The following is an 18,227-nucleotide window of genomic DNA, read 5'->3' as shown; positions in this document are numbered from 1 at the left end:
GTGAAGATGGCAAGCCGTGGCTGTGACACCGCAGCAGAAGAGCAGTGTCGAGCTCAGCAGGAGGGAACACACGTGGGAACCTCGGTGCCGGGCGGTTGCATTCCTGTAGTGTAGGTGTAGGTGGGTGGAAGCAGCAGCCAGAAGCGGCAGCGAGTGGGTGGCAGGTGAGGTTCAGTGCAGCGAGAGCAGAATGGTGTCAGTGGAGCCAACCGGCGTCCCGGATTGCTTCACCCTCACGAGGTAGTCTGGCCACAGCTGCACCTTCGTGACGAAGGTGCAAATTGGTACGGTGCAGTGGGTACGGATGACAGAGGACCTGTGATTGAGAAACGGCAGCCTCGGGATAAGAGCCGACTGTGGCTCCAACTTGCAGAGCAGGATCGAGTGCAGCTGGATGTGGACAGTGGGTGAGGTGGAAACGCAGCGTGGATGGTCAGTGGCCTCATTGTCAGCTGGGAACTGGGGCCAACTCCCACGTGAGGAGGGCCGGCCATCTCCGCACGAGTGTCGGGTGTGCTCGTAGGGTAGGTGTGGCCAGTTGACAAACGAGACCAGGCACTGGTGCTGGAGCCAGCAGAGCGTTTACCCTCGTCACCAGCTGAAACGACGGACGATATGAGTACACTGGTGCAGTAATGAGACTCTTCACCATGTGAAGTGTAGCAATGCGACTCTCGAGAAGAGAGGCTGCCACAGCTGGGTGAAGCAGCCCGGCAGCTGTGTGCCAGAGCGCTGGACCCGGCCACGTTCATCCTCGTCGCCATTGTAGAGTCCTGAGTGGTAAGGCTGCACATAATATCTTATTAGTACATGATGGTTCGCAGGTTGCACTTATTTCACTGCACAGAGTTCACAATAAAGAGTAACTGTGGAGAACAACTAAAAGATTGTCTATGGTCATTAGTAATAACATAGACCAAGTCCACTGAAGGATACCAGTGCATGGTGGGTATCGGAGTGACATTCAAAGCGCGAGTCACGTTTATGATGCCGTGACATGGAGATGGTGCGGCACGTCGGTGGTGCGGTGCGTCGGTGTAAATGTAAAGTGCACAGGTGGTCTCGGTGTAGTTCCAACTGATAAGTTGCTGGTGCATCCAGCGCTTGGGCGGCAACAGACTGCTGGAAGACTGCCGCACCTTCAATGCCCAGCAGCAGAAGAATACGTGCAGGAGTTGACAATCGCACGTGGGCGAGTCGCGATAGCTGCGCCACTGTTTCTGATGCGCATACTACAGGGAAATGTGGCTGGTGCACTCTAGTGGTACGTGGAACAATCGGTGCGTAAACAGGTTGTTTGTAAATGGCACCGGGTCTGCAGCACAAGCACTATTTGTAAATAACTGTGGCGGAGTGCCGGCTGGGTACACAGCAACACCGTTGACTGCTCCCTCCTCAGGATTCGTGCGCGCTACCAAAAAGGCGCCAGAATATATCGGCAATGTGGACATTCAGTCAGAAAGGCGTCTGTTATGATTTTCCAACTTCCATGTACCACATTTTACAAGTCTGTATTTGTAAGCAATCTTTGCTATAACATCTGCACCTCGATCGATTATCGATATAGTCGCTTCTGCTCCTCCTGCACTGGTTTGTCTTGACTAAGATCTTTGAGGAACGTGAGGTCTCAGACTGTGAGAATTGAAAGTACGATTACTATCCATATGGTTTGCAAATTCGAAGGGGAGACATCTTCCTTCGTTCTGTTCTATTCACCTTTGTTGTGGCAGTTGGTGGCGCACATTTTGTTATGTTGCGATGATAAGCATGTCTGAGAAGGAGAGAGCGCATGGTGTTTACGAACAGCAGAGTGCGACTACCGCTTACCATCAATCTGCGGCAGTTTCCATTTGCTTTTACAAGATATATTTAATTCCTAATCGAATCGAGCAGACGGGGTTTTGATTCACTAAAGGTTTGTCAGATTTCCTTAGTTACACAACTACTCTGTGGTTGAAGTCTTTGATAGTGGCTGTGTCTGCAACGTGGTTCTTGTGTCATTAAGCCTGACGTTAGGTGTAAAAGTATTTGTATATTGTGACTTTTCGTCAATCGTCTGTTATTACAACGTCTCTTCCATATATTTACATGTCGATGCTTCAGCAGATTAAAAACAACAGTACCTTCCTATTAAGGTTATTTAGAAAGACTTGAGTTTAGGGTCATTGGTATCGCACTGTAACGACAGCTAATTACGATTTTGTGGCACGAGCATGACCGTCATTTTCACGAGAATGGTTCTTACAGTGCATAGATTTTTCAAAAGCGAAAGATTACTTGCAATATTCTTGGTTATTTACTATAGGTTCGCGAAGGCAAGTTTATGTCGAGAACTTCAGATCAGCCATGTAACACGTCACCTGTGTGGAGAGCGTACGCTGTGGACTACGAGCAACAGCCAGACACTCTCCTTACACTTGTTTGCTTGTGTGAGAAACGTTTAGGGGATAACATGTTAGCTCATTTGATAAGGAATTTGTGGACTGTGAAGTAATGAATAATTTCAGATTCCCAATTAATTGTTTCGGTAAGAAAATTTGCCTCTTTTAAGATTATTCTCGAAGTCAGATTACCTGTGAAATTATTTTAAGGGTCAACGTACCACGAGAAACGAGAAAATTTTCATTTGGACAAGATTCTGTGGGGGTTTTCATGCCCACTGAGTTAATTCTACCGGCCACAAGCATCTCTCAAGCTGTTAGACAGTAAAATAGTAAGGGCAGAAACAATATTTCGTTAAGAATCGACGGACATGTGGCCAAGTGGAGGGCATCTGCCAGCTACTCAACAGTGTCTGAACCAAATGTCAACATGGGAAGACTGAAGTGCAGACAAACTGTGAGCTCTTTCCATGAGACTTTCTGAGAGGGAAGCTAAGAACAATGGATCGAGCACTTTGGCTAACAGTGTGGAATACACAGGATGCTCTTCTGTATGACGATAAATGTAGTAACTCCACCTACAGATATCATAAGAATGCCTTTCAGGGTGCGAAATTCGCACAAATGAAAGCTCAGAAACCGTGAAGCTAAACACTAGAGCAGCCGAGAGCGCTGGAAGGTTCAGAAAACGAGAGCACATTCGATCACCGGTGTGGGGGGCGGGGAGTAGGGGGAGGGGGAGGGATGGAATCACATCGTCAGCTGCTGTGAAACCTCCGCCCTCCTCAAGCTTATTTTCAGAGTGAGACCACCATATCTGCATTACTGATACCGACAGAAGACCAGCTGTGTTAAGTTGCAGGATCTGTGGCGAATTCAACAAGGGTCTACAAGCTACCACCAGTTGGGAGTCCAATGCTGCCAATCCACAGCCATATGGCCACGCAGAGGACTTCTGTTCTACAAGCTGCAGTCCAGCTCGTCACATCAGCGACTGACTGGGGGATGGGGCGGGCCAATCTTCCAGGGCTGAAGAACCGATCTGCCTGTACGTGAGCTGTTCCAGTTGGGAGCTGGGCGCCTGTGTCTTCGCCAGTGGGGCAGTACGAGCTCGTATGCTGGGACCGCCTCTCGTTCTGTCCTTCGTGTCTTCCGCCTACACGCAGTCTCAAAAACAGTGGCGAACAGATTTCTGGAGCCGGGCTCGAGCGCCGCTTCACCAGTCGAGAATGCTGAGGCTCTGACGGACGTCCACAGCCGTGCCCGGCCGCCGCGTCCTCCTGTGGCACTGACGCCAGGACCTGTACTCGGCAGGTTCCTCGCCGGTCACTGGCGTGCCACCTCGCGCTGTCGAGCAGCGGCGGGGAGAATACGGCGGGATTATAAAACTTTCACCAATGAACGATTGTTAACTGAATACGGCGCGATTATAAAATTTTCACCAATGAACGATTGTTAACTGAATACGGCGGGATTATAAAACTTTCACCAAAGAACGATTGTTAACTGAATACGGCGCGATTATAAAACTTTCACCAATGAACGATTGTTAACTGAATACGGCGCACTTATAACACTTTCACCAATGAACGATTGTTAACTGAATATGGCGCGATTATAAAACTTTCACCAATGAACGATTGTTAACTGAATACGGCGTGGTTATAAAACTTTCACCAATGAACGATTGTTAACTGAATATGGCTTGATTATAAAACTTCCACCAATGAACGATTGTTAACTGAATGACGTTTCATTAGCCCCCCGGCGCTCCACAGGACGACTCGACCCTACTCTTCGCTCGACCTCCCGAGAAGTTTGACGCCGGTTCGGGTTGTAGCAAAGCCGTACCATAAGACGCACTTTTTTCTTCGAAAAATTGCCTCAAATATTCGTGTGTGTCTTACACTCAGTATTAATATAAAGACATCCAGGGTTCGATTTAAACTTCCTGCCGGTCTACAAACTGGTGATATATTAGTGCCGCAGGAAACTTATCTCTATCTGGCAATGCTGGATTCAGCTGGCAGCAGCTGTGCGCCGATGCGACGAACATCAGTTGCAGGGGCTCACGAGCTCACTAACGCTGTCTCAGTCCCGCCCCGCCCCGCCATCACAAACCCAGAACACTGTCTATCCTATGATGCGACAGTGCAGTCTACGGTGCCAGTGAACTGAAAGTGATTTGTGTTGTTGGTAACAGATCAATATTTTGTTAGTACCTACTTTCGTAATAGAAAAAAAGTGGAAGGTATTCATATAGTGTGGGTTATAAATCGAAAGTAGTAGCATATGGAGAAGAACGTGGAAAAAGAGCAGCTGAACAGCATTTCGGTCCTCCAGCAATAAAAAAACCATTCGCGATTGGAGGGTCAGTAAAGAAAAACTGAAAAAAATGAAGAAGACTAAATGTGAAAATAATGGACTGAATGCAAAGGCAGAAACTAGATGATGATGATTTTCAGGGATTTCAAATGTCAGTTCGGTATTATAAACTAACGTATTTTTTACTCTGGCTTCGCAAATCTAATAGTAAAAATGAGAACAATGGTATTTAAAAAAAATTAAGGTGCATCTCACAGTCCATACTGTCTTATAGTCCATAAAACATGAATGTTATCTCCCTGTATATTTTTCGATACTATATATTTTATGTATTTTCGTATCTGCTCTGCTTTTATATGACCTCTATGTTTTATATGCATACATAATGTTCGTATCTAGACTATTTATATCAAATTAATTCATGTGTTGCACTATGCTATATGCTAAATAAATAAATCCAGTGCAGGCAAGAAACATTGCTTTACACATCGGTTGACTGAACACCATTTTAAGTCACAACTCGTACAGACGGTATGTGAAAAAGAGCTCAACAGCCATAGGGCACTCCGTCAGAACTCGACAATGGCACAGGTACATGCGGCCGAAAGCTCGAGGTTGTACGCTGCAGACCCAAAGAAACTGGTACACCTGCCTAATATCGTGTAGGTCCCCCGCGAGCACGCAGAAGTGCCGCAACACGATGTGACATTGACCCGACTAATGTCTGAAGTAGTGCTGGAGGGAACTGACACCATGAATCCTGCACGGTGGTCCATAAATGCGTAAGAGTACGGGGGACTGGAGATCTCTTGACAGCGCATTGCAAGGCATCCCAGATAACCTCAATGATGTTCATGTCTGGGGAGTTTGGTGACCAGAGGAAGTGCTTAAACTGAAAAGAGCGTCCCTGGAGCCACTCTGTAGCAATTCTGCACGCGTTGGGTGTCGCATTGTCCTGCTGGAATTGCCCAAGTCCGTCGGAACCCACAAGAGACACGAATGGATGCAGGTTATCAGACAGGATGGTTACGTACATTTCACGCGTCAGAGTCGTAACTAGACATATCAGGGGTCCCTTATCATTCCAATTGCACACGCTTCACACCATTACAGATCCTCCACCAGCTTGAACTGTCCCGTGATGACATACAAGGTTCGTGGATTCACGAGGTTGTCTCCATACCCGTACACGTCCGTCTACGCCATACAATTTGAAACGAGACTCTTCCGACCAGGCAACATGTTTCCCAGTTATCAACAGACCAATGTCGGTGTTGATGGGCCCAGGCGAGGCGTAAAGCTTTGTGTCATCAAGGGTACCTGAGTGGGCCCTCAGCTCCAAAAGCCCATATCGATTATGCTTGCTTCAATGGTTCGCACGCTGACACTTGGTGCCCCAGCACTAAAATTTGCAGCGATTTCCGGAAGGGTTGCACTTCTGTCACGTTGAACGGTTCTCTTCAGTCGTCGTTGGTCCCGTTCTTGCAGGATCCTTTCGCGGCCGCAGCGATGTCGGAGATTTGATGTTTTGCCGGATTCCTGATATTCAGGGTACACTCGTGAAATGGTCGTACGGGAAAATCCCAACTTCATCGCTACCTTGAAGACGCTGTGTCCCATTTCTTGTGCGCCGACTGTAGAACCACGCTCAAACTCACTTAAATCTAGATAACCTGCCGCTGTAGCAGCAATAACCGATCTACCAACTGCGCCAGACACTTGTCGTCTTATATAGGCGTTGCCGACTGCCGACTGCCGTATTCTGCCTGTTTACATATCTCTGTATTTAAATACGCATGCCTATACCAGTTTCTTTGGCTCTTCAGTGTCTAAGCAGTTGACATGGCTGGAAGCCTGAAAAAATTTTATTCTTTCGTATACTTGATGAAGCGTGATTTCGTACAATTGAGAACTCCTCTCTCTAGAGCTGAAGTATTTATCGGTACAGCTCAGCTGGAAGGGGTGACATACACTTCGATCACGTAGCCATCTGTTCTCAGTTCTTGGATTTGTGTCTGCGCGTCTGCATGCGTAATGATGGTTTTCATAAGACCCGAAGTTCGTCTATAGAAAAGATTTTTGTGTGAGGAAGTGACATACACACGTTTCTGAAATTTTTATCTGATAAAATTTCACATTTTGCGTAAAACTATATGGTTGTTTTTGGATTTGCAAAATTCACTCTGCTGAGCAGTGATTCCCATGGGATTATAAGGCGACTGTTCAGTAAAAAAAAAATATTTCGAATGTTAATTTCAAATTTACAGATGTATCCACATTCATTTATTGCGGAAGTAAGCATACCTTTTTCTATTAAAGAATGTTTTAAGATCTTATCTCGAGAATTTACTGATGTAAATTAAATAATTTCACCATTTTGATCAGAACATGTTTTGAAAATATTTTAAAGTCTCGTGTTTTTATAATCATATGTGACAACTGACGAAACAAGTCTTAAAGAAACGCTCTGGCACTCTGTTAATGAAAACTTATAGTGTGCAAATGCAATTTTCTTTCCTGAAATACTTCTTTCAGTACAAATTGTGAGAGGATCTGTGACTTACTGATCTCATTTCTAACGGTTTGTTTATGTCTTGCACAGTACACAATTACGTGTACTATGTTTTATCACAGTTCAGTAATAGTCTATTTCCAGGCAACGAGTTATTTATTATATATATATTACCGGCCAAACCCGATTATAGAATAACTAGTTTCGCCTAGGTCAAAGTCATTCATCCTGTTACCGATAGGATAAAACAGTTTAGCGTAGGTCGAATCAGTTTATCCTAGTTAGAATTTACATGCTTTAGGATAAACTAGTACGTCCTAGCCTGAACTAATTTCACCTAGTTTGTATCTTCTATAAGCTTTTCAAAGCGAAACTGAATAAAGGAATAGAAATAATTTTCATATCAGCGCACACTCCGCTGCAGAGTGAAAATCGCATTCTAGAAATAAAATAGTCAAAATGATTCATTAAAGTTATTCATTCACTAATTAATCATTTCTCATTTATCACTAGATCAACTTACATATATCCATCCACAGAAATCATCTTATCGGCAATTTGCTTATTTACTTATTTTCACAAGGTTTACTTCGGTGGCACTTAGAATTGCAGAGTACTTTGTTTTTCTTAGAATTGCATTTGTTTGTTGTACAGTGTTCCATGCAGCTGTGCTTCTCGGAGCCTCGCCCTGATCCGACAGAATATTTTGTGGCTGCAGTCCTTAAAGATATTTTAATATCCCGGTTAATATCTCCCACATCCAAAAACTGAATACAGACGTCGAAATCAGTTCTAAAAAAATAAAAAAGAAGTTAAAACACATATTTTTTAATATTTTATTACAAAAATTATGGAAAATTTTAATAAATTTATACCTGAAATAATGTTTTTAAAGTACGCCACCTTTGGTGCCAACTTTGTCGAGGCCTTCATCAGTTTTTTGAAGTGTTACTCCAATTATGTTTCCAGGGTCACCTCTGACTGTATTTCCAGCTGGAACAGGCATGGTTACGTTGTCTCCAATGTCAGCTGGGATGGGATTTGTCAGAGGAAGGTTTTATTCTTTTAGCTTGTTTTTTTTTTTAATTTAATTTTCTGTCGCAATTTTTCTGGCATTTGAATGTCGTTTGTGTCAATGTTATCATCATCACTGTCTTTCCACTCTTCAGTATTGCTGTCATCTTCGATTGCCTTCTTTAGGTCATCTTCATCCTGAATATCATTCATGATTTCTTGAGGCAACGAGGAAGTGGAAAGTCCTGCTCTAGGTTCGACTCCAAATAATGCTTTGTAAGGTGATTGTTTTAAGCCAGAGTGGTAAGCTCGATTTTTCGTGAATTGGACATACCTTAACCCTTCCTACCACTTCCTCGAACTGTTGTCCTTGAACCAAGAACTTATCATATTTTCAATGACTTGATTGGCACGTTCACCAAAGACCTGACTTCGGCTGTGCCTTGGTTTTCCATACATAATTTCCAGTTCTGACCAAAGTTTTGCGAGTTCACTTATAACATTATTGACATATTCTCTGTCGTTATCAGATTTGAGAATGCACGACGTCCCTGCAGTTAGGAATATGTCATTCAAATGATAAACCACTTCTTCAGCCCTCTTTGATGTTTACATACGAAGGAGAGCAAATTTTGTGAGATGGTCTTGGTTAACTAGAATGAATTTTAAAGTCCCGTCTGGTTGTGTTTCGAAATCAATCAAATCGGCTTGGCATCTGCTATTAATTTCCGAATGGAGAATTGGCTTTGAAACTAGCCCTCTTTTCTTTTTTGTCTTCTTTTATTGACAAACATCACACATTGATAAATAGAGGCATATCATTTCCTTTGTGATATTGGCATACTTTTTTTGAAGTTTCTGTTAACATTCAATCACGACCACCATGACCCACAGCTACATGAGCTGCGTCAATCACATCATAAAGTCCCTTCACACAGTGCAATGAGTTTTTTAACATCACCAATTTTCAAAACAGCAAATCGTTTCAGTCTTAATGGTTCAAATGGCTCTGAGCACTATGGGACTTAACTTCTGAGGTCATCAGTCCCCTAGAACTTAGAACTACTTAAACCTAACTAACCTAAGGACAGCACACACATCCATGCCCGAGGCAGCATTCGAAGCTGCGACCGTAGCGGTCGCGCGGTTCCCGGCTGTAGCGCCTAGAACCCCTCGGCCACTGCGGCCGGCGTTTCAGTCTTATTTTTTTATAATGATACTTTTACACGTCTTCTACTTGTTTAATCAAATCCGCCTACTCGTATACTGATAACACTTTACAATGAGAAGACTTTTTGTTTTCATTCTGCAAAAGTTCCTCCAGAAACTTTACTCTCCACAGCTTTTGATTGGCTAGTCTTCTACACGAAGGTTCACCCATGATGAAACGCCTCACGATAATTATGCTAGGATTATAATAAAATCTTTTAAACGCACTCGTCGATGCAAAATACCGTTCAAAACAAAGAACAGAGCGAGCAAAGAGCGGTTGAGAGGCGCGAGGGGCTAGCCAGCGATGATTCGGGGATTCCCTGTTTGTACATGCAGCGACGTGCGTTCCGACTAGGCAAAATTAGTTCAGACTAGGACGTACCAGTTTATCCTAAGCTAGTCTATTCGGTGCGATTTCAATACATGCACTTTAAACAAAAAGAACTATTTCTGTTCTTCGGGTATATTATGGCAGGTCATTTACCTTGAAATGGATCCATTTCATGTAATTAAATCTCGCTGTTGAAATATTTCTGTGTTTGGTTACATGTAACTGGATGTATGTGACGATAAAAAACCTGAAGAAAAGGGAAGAGACGTTTTTCACAGTTATTACGTCTATATTTTGTGTACCCGAATTCTTCCTGTGACCTAATTATGTGTTTAAACCCCTGATGTACGGTTCTATTTGATCATCTAGTGGGTTTCTCATGGGTGACGAACATATACAGTCTGCCATAACCGTTTTGCCAATTTGGGGGTAGAGGCAGGAAGATAGAGAGGCTTAACTGTATCGACAGGCCGGGCGTTTGCTCAAGGATTTGCCGTTAGGACGGCCAGGGAACTTGAAAGTTTGCGTCTTCGTTGACCGAAATTCCCACACGGGCCAGTGCTACGGATTAGGCCTTGTGCTTTTAAATCAGAAATGAAAGTTTCAGCCTTGAGTGTTTTTCAGTATACATATAAATTTACGAATTAATGTTCCTTTAGTGGTAATAAATACATGAGTCTTTGTTGTTTATGTGTATGCCACGAACATCCACGTTTTTCTCAGGTTTTGCACGGATTGGTATTCTCATTAATGATGACTAGTAGGGGAGAATGTTGTAAAGTGGAACACTTGTCATACTTTGCCCTCTAGCCAACCCAGTGACAGAAGTTTAATATATTTTGTTATTCAATTTTTAAATGATACTTTTACTTTTTGCGTGCTGGTGTCTTTTTCCGAAATTACAAAAATTATTCTAGAAAAGTACAGTTTTTCCAAATGTGAAAAAATGTTCCAGAGTACATGGTTGTGTATCTACTATCAAATATTCTATTGAAATTTAAAATTGTTGTCATTAAGTATATCTTACCACTACTCTATATAATAGTCTATCTGTTACATTGTTACTGTACAACACACCGCTAATCAGTAAGTGAAATCAAATTAAACACCAGTTACAAGTTGAACGCATTGTAGACTAGAAGTTATTGCAAAAGAAAATCAGTGACTAGATTGAAAACACTGGCCAGTAAACATCATGTGTTCCTGGGTACACTATGCTCAAGGTACAACGTTCACCTCTACTAACATTTCTGCTTCAAAAGAATATCTACATGTGTGGACAAATTTTGGCCATTTACGTAATTTTCAGGTTAATGTAGTTTTCGTGGTTTGCCAGGTGTCCACTACTGAGGTCCCACTTCTCTTCTGTGAACGCAATAGTTCTTCTAAACATTATTTACAGTGATGAATATCATTAACCATGTGTGTTTAACGAATGAACGAACGTGCGAGTGTTTCTGTTTGTATACTGCTCCCATGTGTTACCACGTGCAGTATCCAAACCTTCCCAGTGCCTTGCGATGTGGTCAACATCGATGCATACTAAGAAAGTTGTAGTTACCTTGTATTGATGTGCTATCGTTTTATTTTGTGACAAGTGAGGAATGTTTTAGTTACTGATTTGTGTCCACCAAGATCAGCTTAGCTTGATAATAAATCTATTTAATGGAATTAGAAGAAGCCGAGATGTTTTATGTTACAAACCTCGAACAGATCCTTATATAAGAGGTATTAGAGATAAAGTTAGCCAACTGCCAATAGACGTTAACTCTGAAATTATTGGTATATCAGAGCACCACTTAAATAATTAGATAATTCAGAGGTTTCCTTTACCAGGCTACAGATTAGCTGGCTGTTTCTCAAGGAGTTCCTTGTGGGATGGTGGAGTGGCTCTGTACATAAAAAACAGTATTTCATTTGAGTCCATAGATGTATCATGACACTGCACTGAACAGATACTTGGAAGTTGTGCAGCGTTAGTTGAATTTAATGAAACTAAACTTATAATTGTTGTTGTTTATAGGTCCCCTAACTCCGACTTCAGAGCATTTTTGCTTAAGCTAGAGAGGGTTCTTGATTCACTTTGTAGGAAGTACCAGAAAGTAGTTATATGTGGTGACTTCAATATTAATTTTGTATATGATTGTGGAAGAAAAAAGATGTTGGTAAATCTCCTAAATTCATATGATCTGATGCAAACTGCGTTTTTTCCCAACTAGGGTGCAGGGGAACAGTAGCACAGTCATAGACAATATTTTTATTCATTCTTCATTACTAGATAGGCATTCTGTTAGTAAAAGCGTGAAAGGCCTTTCAGACCATGATGCACAAATTTTAACACTAAAAGGCTTTTGTACTGAAACCAATGTCATATTTAATTACAAACTATATAGGAAAGTTAATCCAACAGCCATAGAGAGTTTTTTAAAACATGTCAAGGAACAAGAGTGGCAAGATGTTTATAGTGCTGATAATATAGATGGTAAATACAATGCTTTCCATAACACAGTTCTCATGCTCTTTGAGAGTTGCTTTCCATTAGAATATTCTAAATGGGGTGCTAGCAGTAATGGAGAGCACGAGTGGCTGACTAGTGGGACAAGGATATCGTGTAGAACAAAGCGGGAATTGTATCAAAATGTTAGAAGTAGTCACACTCAAGCTACAGTAGCCCATTACAAACAGTATTGTAAGGTGCTTAAAAATGTTATTAGTATATATGTGATATGCAAATAGAATAGCTAATTCACAGGATAAAATTAAAACCATATGGTCAGTTATGAAGAAAGTGTCTGGTCAGCAGCACAAGGTCAACGATATAAAGTCAGTTCGCAGTAAAAATATATCTGTTACTGATAAATCAGATATATGTACAGTATTTAACAATAATTTTCTGAGCATTGTTGGTGAATTAAATAAAAATTTAGTTTCTACAGGAAATCATATAACTTTCTTGGCAAATGCCTTTCCGAGATTGATGTTTGAAATACTCCTCTGTGATACAGAGAAGAGGGAGATTGAGTCAATAATTAAATCACTGAAGACTAAGGACTCTCATGGTTATGATGGAGTGTCTAGCAGAATATTAAAGTACTGTGCTGCACTTGTTAGCCCTGTATTTAGCCATATTTGTAATTTTTCCTTTAGGAATGGTCAGTTTCCTGAGCGATTAAAGTACTCATAGTAAAGCTGCTTCATAAAAAGGGAGAAAGGGATAATGTAGATAATTTTAGACCTATTTCTATGATATCAGTGTTTGCAAATGTTATTGAAAATGCTGTGTATGTAAGGTTAATTGATCATTTTATATCACACGATTTGCTATCAAATGTACAGTTCGGATTTAGAAGTCGTTTAACAACTGAAAATGCTATATTCTCTTTTCTCTGCGAGGTACTGGATGGGCTAAACAAAAAATTTCGAACACTTGGCATATTTTTTGATTTAACTAAGGCATTTGGCTGTGTTGATCACAAAATATTGCTTCAGAAGTTGGACCATTATGGAATACGGGGAGTAGCTCACAATTGGTTCACCTCTTGCTTTAGCAACAGGCAGCAAAAGGTCATTAGTCACAATGTTGATAACGGCTGTGATGTGGGATCTGAGTGGGGTACTGTCAAGTGTGGGATGCCCCAGGGATCATTGTTGGGGCCACTCCTGTTCCTTATTTATATAAATGATATGCCGTCTAGTATTAGGGTAACTTTAAAATATTTCTGTCTGCTGATGACACTAGCTTGCTAGTAAAGGATGTAGTGTGCAACGTTGGCTCGGTCTCAAATAGTGCAGTACATGACCTCAGTTCATGGCTTGTAGAAAATAAAGTAACGTTAAATCACAGTAAGACTCAATTTTTACAATTTCTAACACACAATTCAACAAAACCTGACGTTTTAATCTCACAGAAAGGGCATATGATTAGTGAAACTGAACAGTTCGAATTTCTAAGTGTTCAGATAGATAGTAAGCTGTCTTGGAAAGTCCGCGTTCAGTATCTTGTTCAAAGACTTAATACTGCCATTTTTACTATCTGAATGGTATCAAAAGTGAGTGATACTTCAACACGTAAATTAGTCTACTTCCCTTATTTTCATTCACTTATGTCGTATGGTATTATATTTTGGGGTAACTCTTCCCATTCTACAAGGATATTTTTGATTCAGAAACGGGCGGTTCGGACAATAAGTGGTTGGAGTTCACGAACCTCTTGTCGACCTCTGTTCACGAGTCTGGGTATTTTGACATTGGCCTCTCAATATGTATATTCCCTATTGTCGTTTCTTGTTACCAATATTAGTTTATTCCAAAGAATAAACAGCTTTCACTCGGTTAATACTCGGCAGAAATCAAACCTGCATTTGGATTGGATTTCCTTAAATCTTGTGCAAAAAGGTGTGCAGTATACTGCTGCATCCATTTTCAATAAGCTGCCGCTCGAATTCAAAAATCTTAGCAGTAATCCATGCGCTTTCAAATCGAAACTGAAGAGTTTCCCATGGGCCACTCCTTCTATTCTGTCGAGGTGTTCCTTGAAAAATTAAACTGATTCTTATTGTATTGCTGATAGCGTTTACTTAAACTTATGGACTGACTTTTTTCAGGGTCATGAACATTTACTTTTATCTGTTATTACTTTTATGTTGTAAGTTCATGTACTGACATGTTCCATGACCTTGGAGAGTTGCTCCTCAATTTGGTCCTACGGAACTTGACGTGTAAATAAAAATAAAATAATAAAAAAAATTAGATTGAGAGCGTTGTCTGTCGCCAAAACTTAGATTTTGATCCATTAGTTCCGCCTGGATACCTTTTCTATTTTACTTTTATCCTCCCACAGTAGTAAAGTAATCATTTCACAGGGTGACCCAGCCAAAATAGTAAAAAGAGAATAATAATAATAGAAAAGCATTTACTTTGTGGCCATATCTAAGACAGCTTTTACGTAATATGCCTGGAATCTCATTGACTGCAGCAGAGACGAACGCCCCTTCAGACGGAGCCCCAATGACCGGTGAAGAGGTGGCCTTGAGACTTGCTGGGCAGCAGTGGGGTACCACCTGGCCGTCGCCCCCTACACAGTCCGACAGCTTGGAGTGCCGTCAGCGCAGCGTTACCTTGACGATATTCTACGCCCCATTTTGTTGCGAGCCGTCCTGGGCTTACAAGATAATGCCCACATGCACGTGGTGAGAGTTTCCACTGCTTGTCTTCCAGCAAGGTCGCCAGAGCATTATGGGCAGCGTCCTGCAACCACGTCTAGATTTTGACAGTTTGACGCGGAATTTGGCACGGTGTCCCTTAGCACTACATCCAACAACTCTGTCAGTTAGCGCCAAGCTGAATGACTGTCTGCATAAAGACTGGATGTGGATGAACGTGTTATTAACTTGCTCAGTTTGTGAAGCTCTTTTTCTTGAATACATCATCCAGTTTTTCTGAAACTGTGATCATTTGTTTGTCTGTACATATACATCATGTCTACAAATTTCCGTCCCATACTGATAATTTCTCCGTCGTGTGTCGGTTTCTCTTTTGTCTTAGAATGAAATGAAATGTCGTGTGGCTAGGGCCTCCTGTCGGGTAGACCGTTCGCCTGGCGCAAGTCTTTTGAACTGACGCCACTTCGGTGACTTGTGTGTCGATGAGGATGAGTTGATGATGATTAGGACAATACAACACCCAGTGCCTGACCGGAGAAAATCTCCGACCCAGCCGGGACATTCCGTCGTGCTGACCACTCAGCTACTGAAGCGGACTGTCTTACAATGTACAACAAGCTCTACCTACATGCTATGAAACATCAATATAATTTTATGCCTAAATCGTCACCACGAATTTCGGAGCTCTACTAGAAAGACAGCATTAGATTTTTAGACGTTTTTCCTCATCCATATATTTTAAACATTAACATAGAGATTTTTGTATACAAATGCACCAGTAACTGAAATGATAAAATGCACTGAATTAAAATGATATCAGTGAGGATCTTTCTGCTACGCTGGGTCTGAATATGTCGTAATAACCGGAAATGTGTGCCGGGTTGCTACTCAGACACAGTTTTCCTACAAACTGCGAGCAGCTGCCTCGACCATCGGCCTCCCTGAGTACGCATGCGGGTCAGATTTGAAGTTTCACGCCTCTGATGCTTCCACGTGTGACTCCCAAACACTGTGTCAGTGCCACCATCAATGCATTAAATTCATTTAGGTGAATTTACTTAATTTCATTTTATCGGTCGTGGCAGGCTGAAGCCCGGCGCTGCACTGACTCCGATCTTCCGGTTGCGCTGTTCTGTGCTGTGCCTACACACCAGCTGAGAGGAGCTGAGATATCGGTGTTGGGAAATCACAGGCGGATACATCAGTGAGAGTCCGAGTCAGGGACTTGAGGCATGTTGAGGTAGCCTGACGGTTAAGGCTGTTGCTCTCAGGATGTTCAGGGCACATATTTTCAACTGTCACGACATATTCGTATCGTTAGATACTGATACGAACGGAAGTCAGTCCTTTTAAGAAGTTCCTGCACTTCCAGTGGAACCGGATCGAGTCGGAAGTCCTTAGAGGACTGGCGTCAGACCAGCTCTGCACCATGCGGTCACTACCAGCTGGCATTATGGGCAATTATCCGAGAGCTGCAGAAGGAGTTAGGACTCGACCACTCCCCTCCAAAAGCACATTTTGCTGAAAACGTTCATCCACTGGCTGCCTGAAAAAATAAACTGAAGCACCTGGAAAGGGAGGAGGAAACGGAATGAAGCTTCACTGGCTGAGAGGATATGTGATGTTACACTTAGTCAAATTTGGAAAGAACTTGATAGAATTCTCGCCAGGGTGCTTCAGCTGATTCTGTTGGGGAAGGTGTCAAAATGCTGTCATGTCCTTCTGTGAGGCGAGCTGGCCCACAACTGTTCCAAATGAGCTTTGATGTCCTGAATATTGCCACTGAGTCAGAGTTGACTTCCTAGTTGGTCCAACACATCACATATTGTGGAAAAATCTGGGGATCTTACTGGCTACGGGAGTGCCTCAACACCGTGCATACATTTATTAGAGATAAGTGCCGTGTGTGGAGAACTACTGTCGTGTCGAAAAATAGCACCACTATAGCGCCACGTGAGGGGTAACACGTGAGACGCACAATGTCTGGGATGTACCATCGCGCCATCAGAGTTCTTCCAGTCACTGCCAGTTGTGACCAGAAGTCAAACACGGTGGCACTCCACACAATAACGCCAAGAGTAACACCACTGCGCCTATACAAAACACTGGAATGACGGAACCTCTCCACGGGTTACTACCGTACTCACTGACAGTGGCCATTCGGGTTGGGTAGAACTGTGATTCATTGACGAATAGAATGTGACTCCAGATGCAGCTGTTCCTGTGGTTGTGTCAACGGCAGCCTGTGCACAGAACGAGAATTGTGTAGTCCGGCTGCTGCTACTAGCCTGCCAGTGGTACAGGATGACACAATCACTCGTCCACAGACAGCAGACGCAACGAAGGGGTCGCGATGCGCTCGGTGCACAGTACGGTGATCCTCCCTTGCGGCAGTCAGGTGTGGCCGACTGAAACTTTCACGGCGAGTGTGCCTGCCCTCACATTCCTGTGCAGTCCGACACTGAGCAACTGTCACATCTGAATGCACCACAAATCCGGATACTGCACCATCGCACCACCAGCCTAACGGAGTCCTGCCGTCAGACTGCTTTCAGACTCTCTGAGGACTGTCGCACCAGTACGTGGCGTCAACCACAGTGATCGTTCGACATCTGACACTGTTCGTCACCATTATATACCCTTCTGGGTCTCGTAGAAATGCTAAATGCGAACAACTCTAATGCACCCTGGCGACCGTTCTACCTGTTTCAGAGAATTAGAACTGTAATCACTTATGTACTGGATGACAGTGCGTACATGTAGAGAGTTAGATTGACATCTGACCGTGTGTTGTGGGTGATTGACTGTTTTTGTCAGTCGGGTTTCTTTGTTGTTGTTATATTAAGATTGTAGACATTTGTGGTGACGGCACTTTTTGCTGTATTTGGGCGGGGGAGGGGGGCGTTAGTGTGAGCTCCCAGCCCTGTCCAGGAGCGAGCGCCAGAGCGCCGCCCGGCTGCCGCTTACTGACCTACGGCGTCCGCCCGTTCTCCAGCGGTGTGCGTCGCCGCGTCGCCTGAAGGCCGGCTGGAGACTGCCCGCCTGCGGCCCACTTCCGGTCGTCCGCGAATCGACCGGCCGCCGCGCCGGCCACAACATCGACCGGTCGCTAGGATACGCCGGTCGATGCGTCCGCGTAACGGCCGCGCCCTCGGCCTTGACACGGCCCGCCCATGGCGGCTGTAAACAACGCCGCGGCGGTTCACACTTTGCTCTTTCACCGCAGACGGACCGGAGCTGCCAGCGGTCGCGTAACGCGCCAAAAGTGTGAAATGACCACGTACAGTTTG

General features: G+C 43.3%; 1 protein-coding gene across 2 annotated transcripts in view; it reads right to left on the bottom strand.

Annotated features, from left to right (window-relative positions):
• The window catches only part of LOC126428198 (uncharacterized), a 386,880-nt gene extending 368,923 nt beyond the window's left edge, over nucleotides 1-17,957 (bottom strand). For both annotated transcript variants that reach the window (XM_050090112.1, XM_050090111.1), the window contains exon 1: nucleotides 17,909-17,957. The gene's annotated coding sequence lies outside the window, so the exon portion shown is untranslated. The remainder of the gene's footprint in view (nucleotides 1-17,908) is intronic.
• Between the last annotated feature and the right edge of the window lie 270 nt (nucleotides 17,958-18,227).

This window comes from Schistocerca serialis, chromosome 12, assembly GCF_023864345.2.
Source record: "Schistocerca serialis cubense isolate TAMUIC-IGC-003099 chromosome 12, iqSchSeri2.2, whole genome shotgun sequence".
Classification (NCBI taxonomy): Eukaryota; Metazoa; Arthropoda; class Insecta; order Orthoptera; family Acrididae; genus Schistocerca; species Schistocerca serialis.
The sequence above is the reverse complement of the archived record's forward strand: the minus strand, read 5'-3'. Positions and strand labels throughout refer to the sequence as shown.